The sequence below is a fragment of the Monodelphis domestica genome, chromosome 1 (genome assembly GCF_027887165.1).
Source record: "Monodelphis domestica isolate mMonDom1 chromosome 1, mMonDom1.pri, whole genome shotgun sequence".
Lineage (NCBI taxonomy): Eukaryota > Metazoa > Chordata > Mammalia > Didelphimorphia > Didelphidae > Monodelphis > Monodelphis domestica.
This window is the reverse complement of record NC_077227.1, coordinates 560609661-560628104: the sequence shown is the minus strand read 5'-3', so window position 1 is coordinate 560628104 and position 18444 is coordinate 560609661. Positions and strand designations below refer to the sequence as shown.

The 18444-nt window shown below is 31.9% G+C and overlaps 1 protein-coding gene across 2 annotated transcripts in view; it reads left to right on the top strand.

Annotated features, from left to right (window-relative positions):
* Nucleotides 1-18444, top strand: part of CSMD1 (CUB and Sushi multiple domains 1) — a 2624761-nt gene that overhangs the window by 2522640 nt on the left and 83677 nt on the right. The gene's annotated exons all lie outside the window — the stretch shown is intronic.

Sequence of the window (18444 nt, the reverse complement as noted above, 5' to 3'; positions counted from 1 at the left end):
AAGAATTATTTTTTATACATGTTTTAGGATTCTAAAATCACAGCCATTAGATTGAAAAGGAAACTAACAATCATTTGGTATGACCATAGCATTTTACAAATAAAGATTAGAGAGATGAAAGAAGACTAGAAGATGAAAGAAGAAAGAATACTAGAGGTGTAAAAATTTACCCAAGATTAGAAAGTAGGAAAGCTTGGATTGTTTTAAAAAAGAATGGGTATAGATGACTTCTAGATTCTTTCCAACTATGGAACATAAATGGTAGTTGTTGAAAGGAGGCATCATCAGCAGAAGCACAGAAGCAAGAGAGTTCAAGGTAGGACACAGTAATAATCTATTTGGCCCAGATTATAGAATACATGGAGGATATCACTATGAAAAGTATGTTGAGAAGGTGACATGGTGCATGATTATACAGAGTCTTGAATGCTAGACTAAAGAATTTTACTTAATAGAATAGATGATAGTTACTAGATTGTTTTGGGCAGAGGATAAATAGGATCAGAGAAAACACATCTGGCAGCAAAATTAATAATATTTTAGAGAAGAAAGAAACTTGTGTAAGAAGATTTATTCTCAAGTTTTCACAGTCATCTAGTTCTTCCTAGTGGTGACCTTTATTAGATATCACGGTAATGAGAATACAAAGGAGATGAATTTATAAAAGAGTTGCCTTTTTCTGTTCACCAAACTTGTTAACCAAACCAAACCTCTACCTACTTCTCTCCAAATTTAGCCTCTTCTGTTCTTCTCCATCTTTCCACTGTTATTACCAAACCACCAATACCACTACCACCACCAACAACACTGGACTGAAAAGATTGGCTGGGATTTCTTCTATTGAACATTTGAAGTTTAAGGTTGAACACTTTAATTTTAAAAAGTGTTCCAGTGAATGAAGTGCTTTTAATAGACAGTAGAACTAATTTGATAACAAGCTTTCTGTGCAGTATCTATGCAGTAGTGAATTATAGCATATATTAATTTAGAAGAACTAATCATATAGTATATAATAAACCAAGCCAAAAGCAGGTTTTTACAGCTAGGCAGTAGTCACTTACCTTGAAGAATATGGCCTGATAAACAGAGCAAAATTACTTCAATCCATCAAAAAATAAGAAAATAATTCAAGCTTGTTTCTACTCTATCTCCTCTACCCCCTGCACTCCATATATTTTTGTCAGCAGCATTACTCTAAACAGTAAGTCATAGGTCATTTTAGAATTTTTATAAACAGGTGTCTTACCAGAAGGCTTTGGCCATCAGTATGTTTATAAAATTACAAATTTAGCAATTAACTCAAGTGCTACAAGTAATAGCTACAATTTCCCAATAAAAGCAATCTGTAAACTACCCTGAAAGAAGGTAACTGACCTTATGTTCTCTGATGTTTAGCTGATCCACTTCAAATTCAGTCTTCCTATTCATATCTTTGATATGCTTTAAATCCACCTGACTTTTTTAATATGTAGAATATGATCTATATGGAATATGAAAAAATCTAGTATTTTAGAGTATTATTTCATTTAAATTGTGGAAGTGGATAGGATTTGCATTTTATGTTTTTAATTTCTAGATATATTTTAATACATGAAAACTTCAGTGATTCTATTAATCATTGGCACTTCCAATAATAAGAAACTTTACTTCCTTTGTTGACTAGATAATTTCTTTGTGTCTCCCAAATACAACTCAAGATATATGGAAATTGTCAAATAATATATATGTATGTGTACATATATATTTCTTTCAAGTAATTCAGATTCACATGTTGTTGCATGTGACATATATTCATATATCACACAGAAAAACATAAAAGGAGAATTAAAATGAGACTTAGATGAAGCCAAAATGACATTTATATCTACCATATTTTTAAAAGAAATAGAAGCATAAAATTTATGTTTGCTCATTTTCCAGTCAAATATATGTTCTATTATAATGTAACAATAAGCACTTATTCATCTCTTACTATGTTTCACAAAAATCTGTTAAATGTAAAGGATATAAATATGAGCAAAAAGAAATATAGATCTTACCTCCAAGGAGTTTATGTTCTAATGGGAGAAGATAGCACAAAAAAGGGAGCTGAAAAATTAAGGGAGGGAGAGTATAGTGTGGAAGTCTGGAGAATGAAGAAAGGTTGGTTGGGGACCTTCCTCAAAGTGGAAGTCAAGGAAGAAATCACCAATGGGAGAAAAGGACTATAGTTGTGGAAAGAGAAGTCCTTTGAACCATCAACCCAGTGAGTGAAGTGTGACAGGTCTTGGCCCTTCAAAATGAGGTTCTTGGAGGAAATAAATAATGAAAGAAAAGTAGCTGAAGGGTACTGGAAGGGATGGAATTAAAGGGAAGGGGTAGCTGAGGCCTAGAATAAAATAGTTCCCCATGCAAATTTCTTTTTAAGGAAAATATTAATAATAATATATAACCTTACAAAATTTGCAAGATGCATAGCAATGCATGTTTTTATTCTATTATATAATACACATATATACATATATGTATATAACTTATTAAAATGTCAAACAACTTTGAAGCAGATGGGGTAAGGAGAGGGTCTACCAATACAGAACAGCAAATAGTCTTGCAACTTAGAATCTTAGTGAATTTCCTGGATTATCAAAACATTGTAACTTGTCTGAATTTGTACAACTCATAAAGAGCAATCAGGATACAAATCCATTTCCTTTCTTTCCACAATCCTTTTCCTACCACATTATAAAGCTTCTCAGCTTATAGAATATCACTTTATGACTAAAAATAATTATAAATATCTTATTGCAAATATATTCCATTTGGGTTTTTCATTTTTTATTTCTGTTTAAAATTATGTTTTATGCCTCTATCATTAACAATTTCCTTCAGTAGGCTATTCTAGCATTTCTTAATAGTATAAAAACTAAAGATGTGGTGTCATTTAGCTTAAAGAGACCACACTTAGCACATTTAAGGGAAAAATACTTCTATTCTTACTAAGGATATAAAACATGACTCCTCAGAGGAAGTCTTAATGCATTCATTCCATCTCATAGCCACATATAATTCATTGCACTCAATCCCCAGCACCAAAATCCCCAGCACATTTTTCTCAAAAGAAAGAACATAAATTCCCCTTTTAGTCTTAAAATAGATTAGAATCTATGCAGTCCAACCAGGCCATCAAGTGACACATTTAATTTAATGAAAATGCATAGTTTCACTCTTGCTGTTAGTGTTAAAAGAAATGTCCTTCACTTGAAAGAAAATAGAGGTAGGCTTCCTAAAATAAATAGATTTAAGAGACATTTGGGAAGGCCTTGAGATTTTCAACCTGTTATTGCCATCTGCCTTGGTGTCATTAACCTAGTGTATAGTTCTTGAAGGGAAACCATTTTATAAATAGAAAATTCACACACTACTGTGGAGAAACACCTGAAAGCATCCATAGCAGCTCAGGTTGATGTAATATTGGTAATTAATGCAACAGGGGAGAAAATGTACTTGTCCTCCAACTGAGAAAATTGAAATAAAAAAAAAAAACAGACAAATAAAAAGTAATAATTTTTTTCTTTTAAAAACTTTCTAATTTAAATATTTCTGATTGATCAGATCAATCTCTAAGTATGTCTGATACAATATGAAAACCAAACACATTTTTAAAAGTTTAGTTTTCTGGATATATTCCTTTATACTCTATATATTATAAGTTATTTAAATATGGATATAGATATACATCTAAAGAAACAGCTTTTAAGGTAAGATAGTTCATATATAAAACTTCAAAAAATTCCTTGAATACATGAATATTCAAACAATCTATGATTTTGTCACCTCAGAGAATATTTCTCAATAATTACCTATGGATTTCTAGGAAAATTCAAGGGAGTTGCCTATGACATGCTGAGCTTAAGTGACTTTCTGAGGGTCACAAAGGTAACAACTCTTAGAGAAAGGGCTTAATCCAGTTCTTCCTGACTCTGAGTTCAGGATTCTAGCCACCATATTACACAAGGTCTTAAAATTTACTGATTCCACTTAGAAGAACTAATTACTTACCAAGTTAATATGATAACATTACAGATTCATTGACTTATTTGAAAAATGATTGGATTTTCTTGATGTCTATATAAGGAATCAACATATTGAGAGAAACTTATCGATTTAATTGTTAAAAGAAATTTACAGCTGATATATATGTATATATCTATTTTTATGCACATATAAATATATATTATATATTTATACTCAGAAATGGAACCATCTTATCAAACACTGATATTTCATTATAACCAGGGAAATAGAACTGGCTATTCTAATTGCTTTCTTGGGATAAAATAATATGAAAAGAACACAATAGAAATTATATGGGGAAAGTGAATAAATATAAAATAAATTTTATGGGGAAACTGAAGAGTAGCCTTTCAATTCCCCTTCCCATTTTAAATTATTGGGGGATGAGCTGAGATCTCTATTTCTACATTCTCTTTCAAAATATCTACCATCTGGAACTACCAGGGGAGGTTCAAAGGACAAACTATCAGACCAATCAGAAAGAAGATATACACCTCTAAAAGAGTTTGTCAGGGTTTCTAGAGAATCTTTCCAAGTAAGAGGTAGTACCTGCTTTTATTAATATATCATATGCACTTCATAATAAATGATATTATTCTGACAAAATGTATATGAGGACATTTTTCACATATCCAATAATGCATTTTCATGAACCTTCTTTTCAGTTTACAATCACTGCCTTGATATATAGATAGATAGATAGATAAATAGATAGATAGATAGATAGATAGAAAGAAAGAACAATGCTAAATAAATGGAACAGGTGGCAATTTACCCCCAATATTTCCAAGAGCAATAAAATTTTTGGTAGAGAAGAAAATGAAGGATCAAGCTCTTTTTAATATTATAAATATTTATGTATATGTTTTTCCTTGCACACTATTTTTTTTAAACTTCAATGATTTATTCTTAGTTTAATTGGTTTTCATTTAAAAAGAGAAATTAAATTTTCTCCTTTATCCTAAAAGACTATACACATAAAAGATACTTGCATAACTTCCCAGGAGAAGGCGTATTTGGGGGAAATTTTCAATTAAAAATTTTATTGCAATTATATACAGATGTTTGATCATTTATTAATTCATCAATTTATACATACATTAAAATCAACCTTTTTTTGTTAAATTTACTACTAAGAGCCTAAAGTAAATCGCTCTCTATTATCCAGAGACTTCTTTTGGTTTTCTAGGACTATAAATCTTCTCCACAATTATTTTTAATCATCTTTTGTTGTTTCAAGAAAATGTTCAAATAATGCATACAATGATTTTGCTAAAAACTGAGGAATAACTGAACTTAAGGAGTCACATTTATTCATAATTGCACAGAAACCTTTATGAGAGTGGTTTGAGATACCAATAATTGGTTTTGTATTTGACACTAGAAATTGACTTACCAAGCGTGTAGAAGATGAAATGTGGACAGAGGCCTTAGTGTCTATACTGATACAGAGTTTAGGGGTGTAAGAGTGAAAGAATATGTAATATGACTGTTAGTCTCTATGCCTGGGTGAAAAGGAGTAAAGAGATTTGAGATAGTGTTGGAGTGTGGCTACTATTAATCTTAACGTTTCAGGAATTTATATATTAGGATGTTGGTTTTTTTCTGAATTATGCAAACACACTACCAGGAAGAGCAGGAAAAGCTCTGTAGGGACACTGATGGATAGAAATGAATATTTGTCCTACATCTCCTCCCTAGAAGTTTCCTCATTGCAAATGAGAATGCCACTGGACATACAATATGCACCAGATACAGGACTACAATATGAGAAAATATGGTTAGTAGGAGGGAGAATTCCTGTTATGTTTAGTAAATTTTATCTTTTTTATATTTTTTCTTAATAAATGGTTTAATTTTTTTTTACTTTGCAATTCCAAGACACTTAAGTAATTATGTTTCTTAAACATTGGATCAACAAGTAGGTAGACTCTTTCAACTTGAAATTCAAGACCATTCTGTATTAGCAAGTTTGCATTATCAATTAGTATTCAACAATTTACAAATGATACTTATTAAGACTGGTAAAGGGTCTATGCTAAGCAAGGTCTTGTTCAAAACTTTCCAGGAGGAAAGTAGAGTCTATTAGGAGATAAAAACATGCATAAATATATCATTTGTTTCTAGTCCTCCTCATTTTGCTGGTACTATCTTTTGTATTATATATATATATATGTATGTAAATATATATATATATGTATACACAAAAATATAGCCATATCCTTTCAATAAAATTAAAGTAATATTTAATATATGTCTACTATATGAACATCTAATATATGCACGGTATTTCAGTTGCTATGGGTACCAAGAAAAAAAGTCTCAACAAGTGGGAACATAATCTGCACAAAATTCCCTTAATGAAAATTGAAGAGTGAAATAGCACTGACAACTGAGGGATTTGGGAAATCTTCATTTAGAAGGTGTCCCATGAGTTGAAATCTAAAGGGACTTCAGACAGCCTATGCTTTCTTTTTCTTCTCTGTGATTCTCCCTTCCAACTATGGATTTGTTTTTGAAGGGTTTCATTTTTGGTTACAGAAAGAAAAAAAGACATTAATTCTGTTTGAGCAAATTTTCATCATTGCAGTATAACTATTACCATTTTATACCTCTTATTTAAACCTCATTTTGTCTTGCTCAGCTCATCATCACAGTAGCTTCTAGCATAATTTCATCCCTATATTCTTTGCTTTATGAAGTAGGCTGTTGGCCCTTCTCTTTTCATAATGTATGTTCTTAGATACCATATATTCTTTATTTTTATATTTTCCCCATTCTAGCTAGTTCATTATAGCAGTATAGATTTAATAAATATTGTGCAATGAATGAGTATATATTTATAAATTGTATGTATATGTACAAACATATTTGCATATTTTATAATGATGTTAAACATGTCTACCATTCAGACATACTGATGATGATGATGATGATGATGATAATGGCTAGTATTTATATAACTCATTATAGCTTGTAAACTGCTTTTCATGTCACCTCATTTGATACATAACATTCATATTTCCTTTGTACCAGAAGAGAAAAAGGATTAAACTAATTTAAGACCTAACTGTTCATGGCTTGTATTATATGATATTTTTATATTTGATCCATTTAATTTATTTTACTCCATTCTTAAAAAATTGCAGGAATCTAATAAATATTGCTTTATATTTAATATTTCCCCCTCCTCCAATGTCAAATAGGGAAATATTCTTTCAGATATTACCAATAAAATTATGTGTTAAAAAACAGTAGTCATGATTAACTTTTATTTTACCATCGATTTTTATATGAGTTTGCGCAAAATTTTGAGATATATTAGACTCACAAAAGTGTTATATTGGTTGCAGTTTAAAATCTACTTATTCTTATTGCTGTCTGATTCTGGAGATAAATTTCAACATTTTCAGAATCTCTTCCTATCTAACTTCCAACTTCCATGTAGTTGTAGTCCTACATAATTTTGATTAGTGCTATATGTCTTTCAGGTGATATATTCTTCAACTAAGAGCTATTAAGAATGCAATTGTAGAAATATCTCACACTGCACAGGTAGTAGGTTTCACTGCCCAACCAGTGTTTTGATGAAAATGTCCTAATAATTACTAAATATTATTACTGAATAGATGGAAAACTTCCTTTGAAGACTATCATTAATCTGATAACCAACATTTCTTTATGTAGGGCGAATCTCATATTGCCAATGGCAAATGAGCATGCAATTGACTGATCCTCCTAGAGCAAATCCAAAACAAATAAAAATGAGTAACTTTATTGCAGTCAAACTATTAATTTATGACCAGAAATGACACCTAATTATCCTCAGAATTTAAAATTTTAGGAAAGACATTTTGGTAGTGTAGTCATAATGGGAAATCAGAAATCTCAGATTTGGGAGATAAGGTAAGAATTTTTTAACTTTACAAAAATATATTGTTACTCTAATAGGATATTTTTTCTTTTCTTTGTGTTATTTTTTGATCTACTCTTTTCCCCCAAGGGCTGATATAAATTTTACAGATTCTGTAAAATGAATGAACCTAAAACAATTTACATTGATTCTGCCTAAGAGAAATCTAGCCTCACATAGAAGACACTAGGGTCTTTTTTTCATATAACTGTATCTATTTAATGACAAAGTAGCTTTAAATAATTTTTGTAAAAGAAAAGAAAAACCAACTGCTAGTCAGAAATAACAAGACAAACTGAAATGGACATAAGAGCTGCTTTTTCAAGATTCTGTGGAATTGTATAGACACAGCTATAGTTTGTGTTTCCTTACTTATCTGTAAGGAATACAGAGTTTGATGCTAACATCAAAAATTTGAAAATAAGCTACAGAGAAAACAAAATAGCAGTAAGATCTGATCACCTTATTATTTGGAAGAAGAGGAGTATAATTAATTATTGAGGCAACATGTGCTTTTTATTTTGAGCAGATTAAATTATTTGAATACTTTTTAGGCCATGAATAATCTTTCTCCTGGATATCATAGTTTCATCAGGATAGAGCTATGGCTGTATACAGCTATGGAGGATCCTTTGGTATAAAACTTTGTATTGAAAAGAGGGAGATGAGAGGCAATGGAAGGAAGAAATGCTTTGTATTTCTTCTGCATGAAGATTCTTTGTATTCCTAAGGAACACATGGATAGTGAGTATATTCCTTGGTGTTATGCTTGGAAAATCATAATAGTCCCAAATTATTCAGTTCCATAAAAATAGTGCTGCAGATGAATAGGAAAGATCACTTTGAATTATTGCAGTCACTTACTAGATGTTACAATCAACAATTATTTGTTAAGTGCTTAGTATATGTTAGGAACTCTACTAAGCCTTGGAGACACAAAGGTAAACATTTTGATAGCTATGTACATGCAAAATGTATATAGACTAGATGAAAGTAGACTTAAAAGGGAAGGATCTAGCAACTGGAAAGTATTCCCTGCAGGAAGTGATTCCTAAGTTGAATCTTAAAAGAAGTCAAGAACACTAAGAAGTACAGGTTAGGAAGCAGAATATTCCACCTGTGGAGTAAGCCACTACAAACGGAGAAATGGGAGATGGAGCATGTTGTGTGAAGAACTGCAAGTAGGTCAGTGTGAATGGACCAAAAAGTATATAGAAGGGATTAATGTGGAAGAGGACTACAAAGATAGAAAGTTAACTTATTGACTGTGATAAAAATCACACCACTAAAAAGTGGTTGAAAATTCAAAGAAAGTGTTTCTTTGCACTTTGCACTTTGCAAAACTATGCTTCTGTGGAATTGAATAGTTTGAGAGTAATATATAATTTTCCCTATATAACACCAAAGAATATCAATATTATGCATATATTCCTTGAAATAGAAGAACAGAATGTGAAGAACTTGACATGAAATAGAGGAGTTTGTATATCATTCTAAAAGGAATAGGGATCCGGTGGAGTTAATTTAATCTAGAAACATGACATGGTCAGACTTTCACTCTAGAACAATTGATTTGTCAGAAATATATATATAATAGATTAGAGTGGTGGCAGAGAGTTAAATAAAATAAGAATAAACAATGACAACAGTAATATCTAACATTTATATATTGTCTACTCTGTGCCATGTACTATTAAGCACTTTTAATTATTATCTAATTTGATACTCATACTCATCCAAAATAGATGCCATTATTATCCCCATTTTATATCTGAAGAAACTGAAGCAGACACTCTAAGTGGCTAGACCAGGGTCACAAAGCTTCAAAGTTTCTGGGACTAAATTTGAACTTGGGGGTTTCCTGACTTTGAGCCCATTGTTCTATTACATGGGTGACTTAGCTGCCCCTAATAGTCCAAGTAAAAGATTTTTAATATAATCCAGGCAAGATATAAAGAGAATATCAAGTAAGTTTATAGAAGTAGTTATATGAAAACATATTATCATTGGAAGAAATAAAAATATTTGGAAAATGTTTGGATAAATGAGCATGAGAAGTTAAGAATAAAATCAAGATTATGAACCTAAGTGACTAGGAGGCATGGTTGTGTCATCCATGGTTATAAAAAATCAGAATAAAGGATTCTTTGGGGGAAAGGGAATGATAAGTTCTGTTTTAATAAGTTGGGTTAAAATGTCTATGATACATTCAATTTAAAATAGCCATAAAGTATGTGGTACTGTAAGAGAAAGGCAAGAAAACTAGATAGATAAATATGGGAATTTTCAGTATGAAAGGATAAATAATGAGAAAATATCATTAGATAGATAGTTATGTAAGGGAGATTATTATTAACTCTGGAGAGAACAAATTTTAACTGAGCAAGGCAATAAAAAACCCTGAATACAGAGAATTTAGAGAGAGAAGAGAGGAAGTGTAGAAAACTATTTCAAGGAGTTTGGCTGAGAAGGGGAGAAAAGATGTGGGGTGAAGCTAATGGGTATGGTAGGTTTTAGTAAAAGTTTTCTAAGGGCGTGGAGATGAGTGTGACTATATATATATATAGTACGGAAGGAACCAGTAAAGTAAAGAGAAATTGAAGGTTGAAGAGAGAACAGAGATTATAGTGAGGGCAATATGCTAGATAAAATGGAGAGAAAGGTTGAGGCCAATGCTATTTGTTGAAGACTGGCTTTGTCAAGGTAAAAAAAAAAGGCTGCCCCTTCTTCACAGGCAAATGAAGAAGATAGTGGGGGATATTGTCAAAGTGAGATATGATATGAGGAGGTTGGGAAATAGACAAATGTCCTTAATTTTAAAATAAAATATGAGGCAAATTTCTTAGTTAAGACAGCGAGAGGAAGGAGTGTCATGAGAATTTTGAAGAGGGATGAAAAGGATTGGAAAAACCCCTATGGTAAGTGAAGTAAGTTAATTAGAGATGTATAAAGTGATTGCCTTGTTACAATTGAGAATATATAATATGAATTTCTATTGAATCTAAGATTCCTTCATCATTATTCAAGTATAAGAAACCCTGTTGATGGTGAACAAAATCTATGATTGAGGAAAGGCAGAGCACAATTAGCCATCAGATAAAGGGGGTAGAGGATAAGAGAAGAATATAATATAGCGTTTAACTGGTTCATCAAGGATGAGAGAAGAAAAAGTGTAGCAAGAGTAGGAATAATAGCCTGGCATCATTAATGCAATCAGGAGCAATTGAAAAACACATAGAAAACAAACATTCCTTTTGGGGACAATGGAGTGAGGCAAAGGATGGGAGGAATATAAAAGTTTATTATTGAATAAAGGAATTCTGAGTTCCTGGACATAAAAGTTGGATACTTGTAGGTGACGGAAAGTTTAAAACTATGACCATTTTGCTCTCTTTATGTATGATACAGAATTAGGTCATAAGAGGTAAGTAGATTAAGAAATTGGAAAATTAACATATTTGAGAAAATAATATTTATGTTGAATTCCTCTAGTATGAGAGTCAAAGTTGAGGTAGAGACCAAGACTTTATTCCAGGTACTGAACTTATTGAAATGGGAGTAAGAGTGTTTTCTAGGTTAATATAATAATATACTATAATAATATGTAATAATATAATAAAATAAGTTATAGCTCCCAGAATATGGATTATTTTATGAAATTTGGATTTTATGGACCTTAAAGGAGAAGTTGTTGAGTATTGATAATAGAGGGAAGATAGAGAATTGGCAACATGGAGAAAAGAATCTTTAGACTCTCCTGGAATTGGCAATAGAGAGAAAAGAGAATTCAAATTTCAGTATCTAAATCCTTTCATAGGATAATGCCTTCTAGGATAATATTTCCACCACTGTAAAAATAATCAGATTTACAATGTAATCTGGAGAGAATAAGTTTTCAATGAGTGTAATATGGTAGAAGAAAATAAGAAGTAGTATATAAGGAAAAGGAGTCTGTTGATTACAGCATTCCATAAGGCCCAGTGGATGGATTGGCAAATCTAGAATGGGACATTAGAGAAATAAAGTCTGATATGAATGGGAGTGAGTGAATAGTTACCTGGGGTGGGGAGGAGAGATTTAATATTTGGCAGTTGGGATGTAGTATCACTGGAATGGGGAGAATAAAGGAGAATAGCATATTCTTTCTATTGAGGAATATCTCCAGTCAGAATATCAGTGCAATTTTATGATAAAGGCAAGTGATTAAAAATTCAAGAATAACACATTTTTAGCACAATCCCCAACTGTCCAACCTGTCATATTGCTGTATCATAGAAGAATTCAGCAAGCCTGAGCCATTGTAGACATGAATTGGAGTTGGTGTGTTCAGAGAGAGGAAGAAATTTTTGTTTATTCCTTTGTTTCTGTTTTTGCTTTCCCACCTCCAGGCTGTTTTGAGGGCAAACATAGTAGTGTAATGGCCCCTAGAAACTTCAGAAACCTGGTTTTGACCTAGTTTTTACATTAGGGATGTCTAGAAGACTAGCCTGGACACAGGGGACCTATTTCCTTATCTACAAAAATAAGATTATTATATTATATGGTCTCTTATATCCCTTTCAGTTCTAAATCCTGAGCATACAGAAATATGTGCCCTTTAGTGGAATATGCATTCCTCAGTGCAGAATGGGCATATTTAGGATAGTACTTAATACTTTTCTACTTAATGCTTCTCCAATTATTTTTTCAGGAAAATTTTAATAGAAATCTGGTAGGAGTGAGTTAAATGAATTCTCTAGGCCAGGTTCTAAGTTTCCCAAATTTAAAAATAGCCTATCTCCTAAACATCCTTTAGGTACCCTAGGTACTTTTAAGTTTAAGAAAGGAAAGTCATGGAATTATATAAAAGAACAACAAAAATTCCACAGGGCTGAGACCAGAAATAAAATGCATGCCTGAAAATTACCTAAAACTTGGTGTATATTGGTGAGAAAGCGGGAAGTCAGTTCAAGAAAAGTGGTAGATTAAAAGGAAAGGTTTGCTTCTTCCTTGGAGTATTGGTCCCTCTCACTTTTTGCAACCCCTAGCTCTTTTCTAGTGAAAAAATCTTCATTTCCCTAGTTATTTAGTGCCTCCCTTCCAATAATCTTTTGTTTTAGTTTTCTTGTAGAAGAAGTTAGAAGATGAGTAATGAAAAAAATATTGGGGAAGAATAATCCATCAGGTTATATTATTCCTTGGAAGTCACACCTATCAATATCCTCTATATTCTGAATCTTTCCTGCACTCTGATTACAGGGCAGAGGCCCTCTCTGCCCAGACTCTCTATTTAAGGAGAAAGCACTGGTTAACTATCTCATCATTCCTTACTTATCTGTACTCCTCCTAGAATTTTTCATCAAACTCCAAGACTTCTCTTCCATCTTCTATTTTCTAATTCATTTTGTATGTCATATTCCCCCATAAGACTGTAAACTTTTTGAAGACAAGGACTCTTTTGCTTTTCTTTTCTCTCTAGCACTTAGTACAGTTAATTAGCACCTGGTAAGTGCTTAATAAATGTTTAATGACTGACTAATATAAAATAGGATTAAAGATTTGATGTGGAGGAGAGAAGGAAAATTAAAATGATAAGCCTTTGACTATTTGACTTGTCATATTTTAAAAAGATGTTTTAAAATTTACATTATAGTTAGATAAACTTCTAATTTAACCTTGCAAGGAACCATTTCACTCATATTTTAAAGTAGGTATGGGAATACAAGCCCAATGATTTTCCATTTCATAGTGGATTTTGATTCAGTTGCTTATTCAGCTATATGGACCACTCATATAACTTTCTTGGTGACTTTTCAAATTTATTGATGGTACATATGTTATCTGATATCTATCAGTCATTTTTTTAATTTTTTTCCATCTAATCTAAAAACTACAAAATTGCAATATTATGCCCAAGAAAAAGATGAGGGAGGTAACTTTTCTAAAGGAATTTTGTGCAAGTAGGACTCTTGAAATAGTTGTAGATTATATGCAATTATGCATAAGATATAAATAACTTATTTAGTATAATTGTTTATCCCAAAGACAGTGAAAACCATTTTATTTAGGATAATAGACTTTGATTTAGAAGGAACTTAGAGTTGGAAGTTAAGTCACCTCATTTTATAGATGAAGAAATTCAGAGCCAAAGAGGTTAAATAACTTTGACAAGGGTCAGCCAGATTACAAATTATAGAGCCTGGATGCAAATTTAAGTCTTCTGATGCCACATACAAAATTTTCCACTGGTGATCACCTACTATCCTTTCTCAAGACCTGATCAACCATAGTCTCTCATCATTATTTCAGTCACCTAGGGCAGAGCACATGTTTTCTTTAATTGTATATCATTCCAGGGGCAGCCAAGTGGCTCAGTGGATTGAGAGACAAGTGTAGAAATAGGAGGTCTTGGGTTCAAATCTGGTCTCAGATACTTTCTAGTTATGTAACCCTAGGTGAGTCACTTCATACTCATTGCCTAGTCCTTAACACTATTCTGATTTGGAATCAACACATAGTATTGATTCTAAGATGGAAAGTAAGAGATAAAAAATTAACATCATCCCTAAATCATAACATAGGATAATATACAGTGAACTTCATGACTTCTCACTTGGACAATGGCAATCAACTTTTAATTGATTTGCTTGCTTTTAGGCTTTTACTTTTTCAATCCATGTTCCACACAGCTGCTAAGTTAATATTCCTAAATTATAAATCTGAACATGTCACTTTCCTGCTTAAAATGTTCCAGTGCATCTTTATTGACTCTTGGATAAAATGCACACTCCTCCATTTGGCATTTAAAGGACATAGCAATCTGGCAACAATCTATTTGATTTCCTGTTATTACCTCTGAGGCACTCTGTATTTCAATCACATTGAATTACTTGCTGTTTTCTACATATAGCTCTTCTTTTCCTATTCCAGAGCCTTTACATGAATTTCCCCCACCCTACCTCCTGTCTGAAAAGTTATCCTTCTTATTATAGCCAATTAGAATCCCTAATTGGCTGCAAGATTCATATTAGTTTTGTCTTCTACCAGTCTTTTGCAATTTTAATGCCCCCAAGTTCCTTGGTGTTTATTTTCTATACATTTTGTATCTATGTATATGAGTCTATGGTGATTATTTCTTTCAGAAGAACATAAGCTTCTTGAAGGCAAGGACTATGCTTTTTGTCTTTATATATACAAAACCTGGCACAGTACCTGGAATATAGTAGACACCTACCAAATGCTAGTTCAGTTGAATAGCTCATATACACTTAGGAAATGTTATAATATTGAAACAAATCAATAATTATGTATTAATTATCTGTTCCTAAATAACACTGATTTTCCCTTTTAATCATCTTTCTTACTCCCCTATCTCATTTTATTGGTGAAAGAGAGAAAAGGAAAAGGGAAAATGAATATTGTTCTATTTCCTGAGCAATTTCAAGTGCAAATGAATGTCTAGATCTTTTTTTTTTCATTGATTTGTGGCTCCTTATCTGTTTATTCAAAGGATTTTTTTTGCTGCCTTCAGTTATCTTTTTTTAGAACTCCTTAAAAATAAAATAAGGGATGGAAGAAAGTTAAACAATGAGTTTTAAAGGGAAAACCTAAATTTTCATATTTTTTCTAAAACCAAGAAAAAAACTGTCTAGAGGATTATGATACCCTAGGGGTGTATGTCTCTCTCTCTCTGTGTAGCAGTGACTCGACTACAAGTTAGGTTGTCAATGTCATCAGGATAAACTCAAACCGTTTTCTGACTTTCTTAACTATCTAAATTGTAAGAGGACCACATGTCATTTCCCATGTTGCCATTGACAGTTGTCATTGAGAAAAAGCAATTTTTCTCTTGGATTGATTTATAAGTAGATCCCCGGGGTGACATACAATCAAAGGATCTCCTAAGTGCCTTCTTTCTTAGAGCAAGTCCATTTCAAATTTCACCTGCTTTAATGTCATGTAGACTTCCTTCAGGTTTAGAAATTTCAGCATAGGAAGTATAGTAACAAAAGAAACATTGTAAACACCTTTCAGTTTAGAATATAGTGGAAAGATTTTTGCCTAAAATTGATAATGAGAGTATTATGTCTGTATGATGCAACATGCCTAAATGACTGTCAGAAAGTATCTTATACCCTTATTTTCATATATGTCTTTATGTATGCGAAAAGTATTTTATAATAGTCTTTAAATAACATTTTGCTTTTCCTACCAATTACATGTAAAACATTTTTGGCCTTCATTTTTAAAAGTTTTATATACTAAAACTTTGCTAAAGTTGTCAAAAATTTCAGTTTTTTTAGTTGTCTCTAGGTTTATCTATCATTATATTTCTGTCACAAGTGTTAATTTTGTTTCTTCATTGTCTATTTTATTTCCTTAAATTTCTTTTTCACCATCAGGAATGAATAATGAATGTATTATCAATACTGTTATTCAGTATTATACTAGAAATGCTAGGCATCTAATATTTTAATATGTATCAGAACTGCCTGGTGCTGGAGAAAAGAACCATCACATGGACCAATTGATTCTTTGAAAATTTGATATATGTTTTGATTATATCATGTTTTCAATCCTCCCCATATTTTCTGTTTCTATTCTATCTATCCCATTCATTAATAATTCAGCCAGAATTCCTCTGGGGTGGCTTTAAGGAAACATATCGTCTTGAAAGACTATATTAGCCTAATTTCTTACTACAGTGTAATAAGCCTGTTAGGAGATAGATTTCTAAGTGGAGGTATAAAGTTTAAACTGAAACTTCAGGAAACTTCTTTTTCCCCCATAATGAATGTTGAAAGTACAATGGAGAGTGTTCGTATATTAAAGCAGAAAAAAGGTATCAAATCAACAGAATTAATAAGAGCTAATATATGCAGAAAAATCATTAAAATCTTAGCATCTGTTGTTATATTCAGATCTAACTAAGTTATTAATATTTCTGAAAGCAAAATTCTTTATTCTTATCTGGTTGGAAATTATATATATATATATACACACATACAAAGATAGATAGATATGGATATAGATATAGTATTTGGAGTAGAAAAATCTGGGTCCTAGGCCCCTAGGTTGGCTTCTTACTGGTTGTGTGACTTGAGACAATTCCTCTAATCTAGGTTCTCAAATTTCTCATTTACAAGAGAGAATACTGGACTCTTGCAAATACTTTTCATTTCTAAAATGTCCATGGTTCTATAAGAAGTAATATAACTTAAATAAGAAGTGTGTATGTTAGTTTTTCCTAAATAAAAAGTCAGTTTCATCTTTTGTGAATAGTAACCTATCAGTGATTGAAAAAGAAAAATAATAGCACTTGTTAACTGGTTATTGGGTGCTAAGCACCAGGAATACAAATAGCTAGCAGCTCCACTAATTGGGAGTCAATATCTATGAAATATTTTACCTGTAGGGCAGATGGAAAGTCTCTGTAGTTCTAAAGGTGCAGAGAAATGGTTTATGACCAGGCACAGAGTCCTTTGGGTGTTGAGCTAGTTATCTATAATTATTGCATGATACCATTGATACAGTTATTCCCTCCAGCAATGTAGATCTCTACCTTTCTACAATTTAATGAATGTTCTCCTGAATTTCAGGGCCTGAAAAGAAAGAAACCAAAAATACACCCTACCCCTGGTGATACTGACCTTTCTGAGTTTAGCTATACTTGATGATGGACCAATATCGAAATAATTTTGTTTGGCAAGATGTACCAGAGCCTTTTTCCCAGTAGCAAAGCCTTAAGAAAATACAGTTCTTTTCACACCAGAATGAGACCTTTAAAGAAGAGTTTTTAGTGGAAGCTCACTTAGAAACATCTGTAATTTTTGTTAAATGTATTTAGCACATTAAAAAATGTTTAAAACATCTTTTGTTCAAAGAATAGGAGTTACCTTTGGATTACAAAAGGGTAGAGAATGACCATTTATGTATCACCTATTATGAGTTAGGGACTGTGCTAAAAGTTTTTTTGTTTTTATTATTAGCACATTTAATCTTCACAACAACCCAGGGAGGTAAATGTTATTATTATTTCCATTGTACAAATGAGGAAACTGAGGAAAACACATAAAGTGACTTGCTATGGATCATGCAACTAGTAAATGTCTAAGGCCAGCACTTTGATGACTCTAGACTGAGCATTCAATTCATTATGCCTTCAGATGCCTCTAAAATTCAGTGTATCATCAGTGATGATGAACTTTCAAAAATACATTTGAAGGATTTTAGACCCATATGAGGACTTGTATTAATGTCTTTTGATTCCTATTTTGCTATTTCCTATTCCTTTGCCCTCTTCTATTAAACATAAATAAATCTTAGTTAAATAAATGAAGTTCATGTCTGTAGTATATTTTCTAGCTGAAAGACTCTTGCAATCCATTTAACCCCTCACACTAAGTTTCTTCACCTGTAAAGTAGGAAGGAAAATTGCCCCTGTCTCCCAGGGTTATTGGGAGGATAAAATGAAATGATATTTGTAACATAATTTGTAA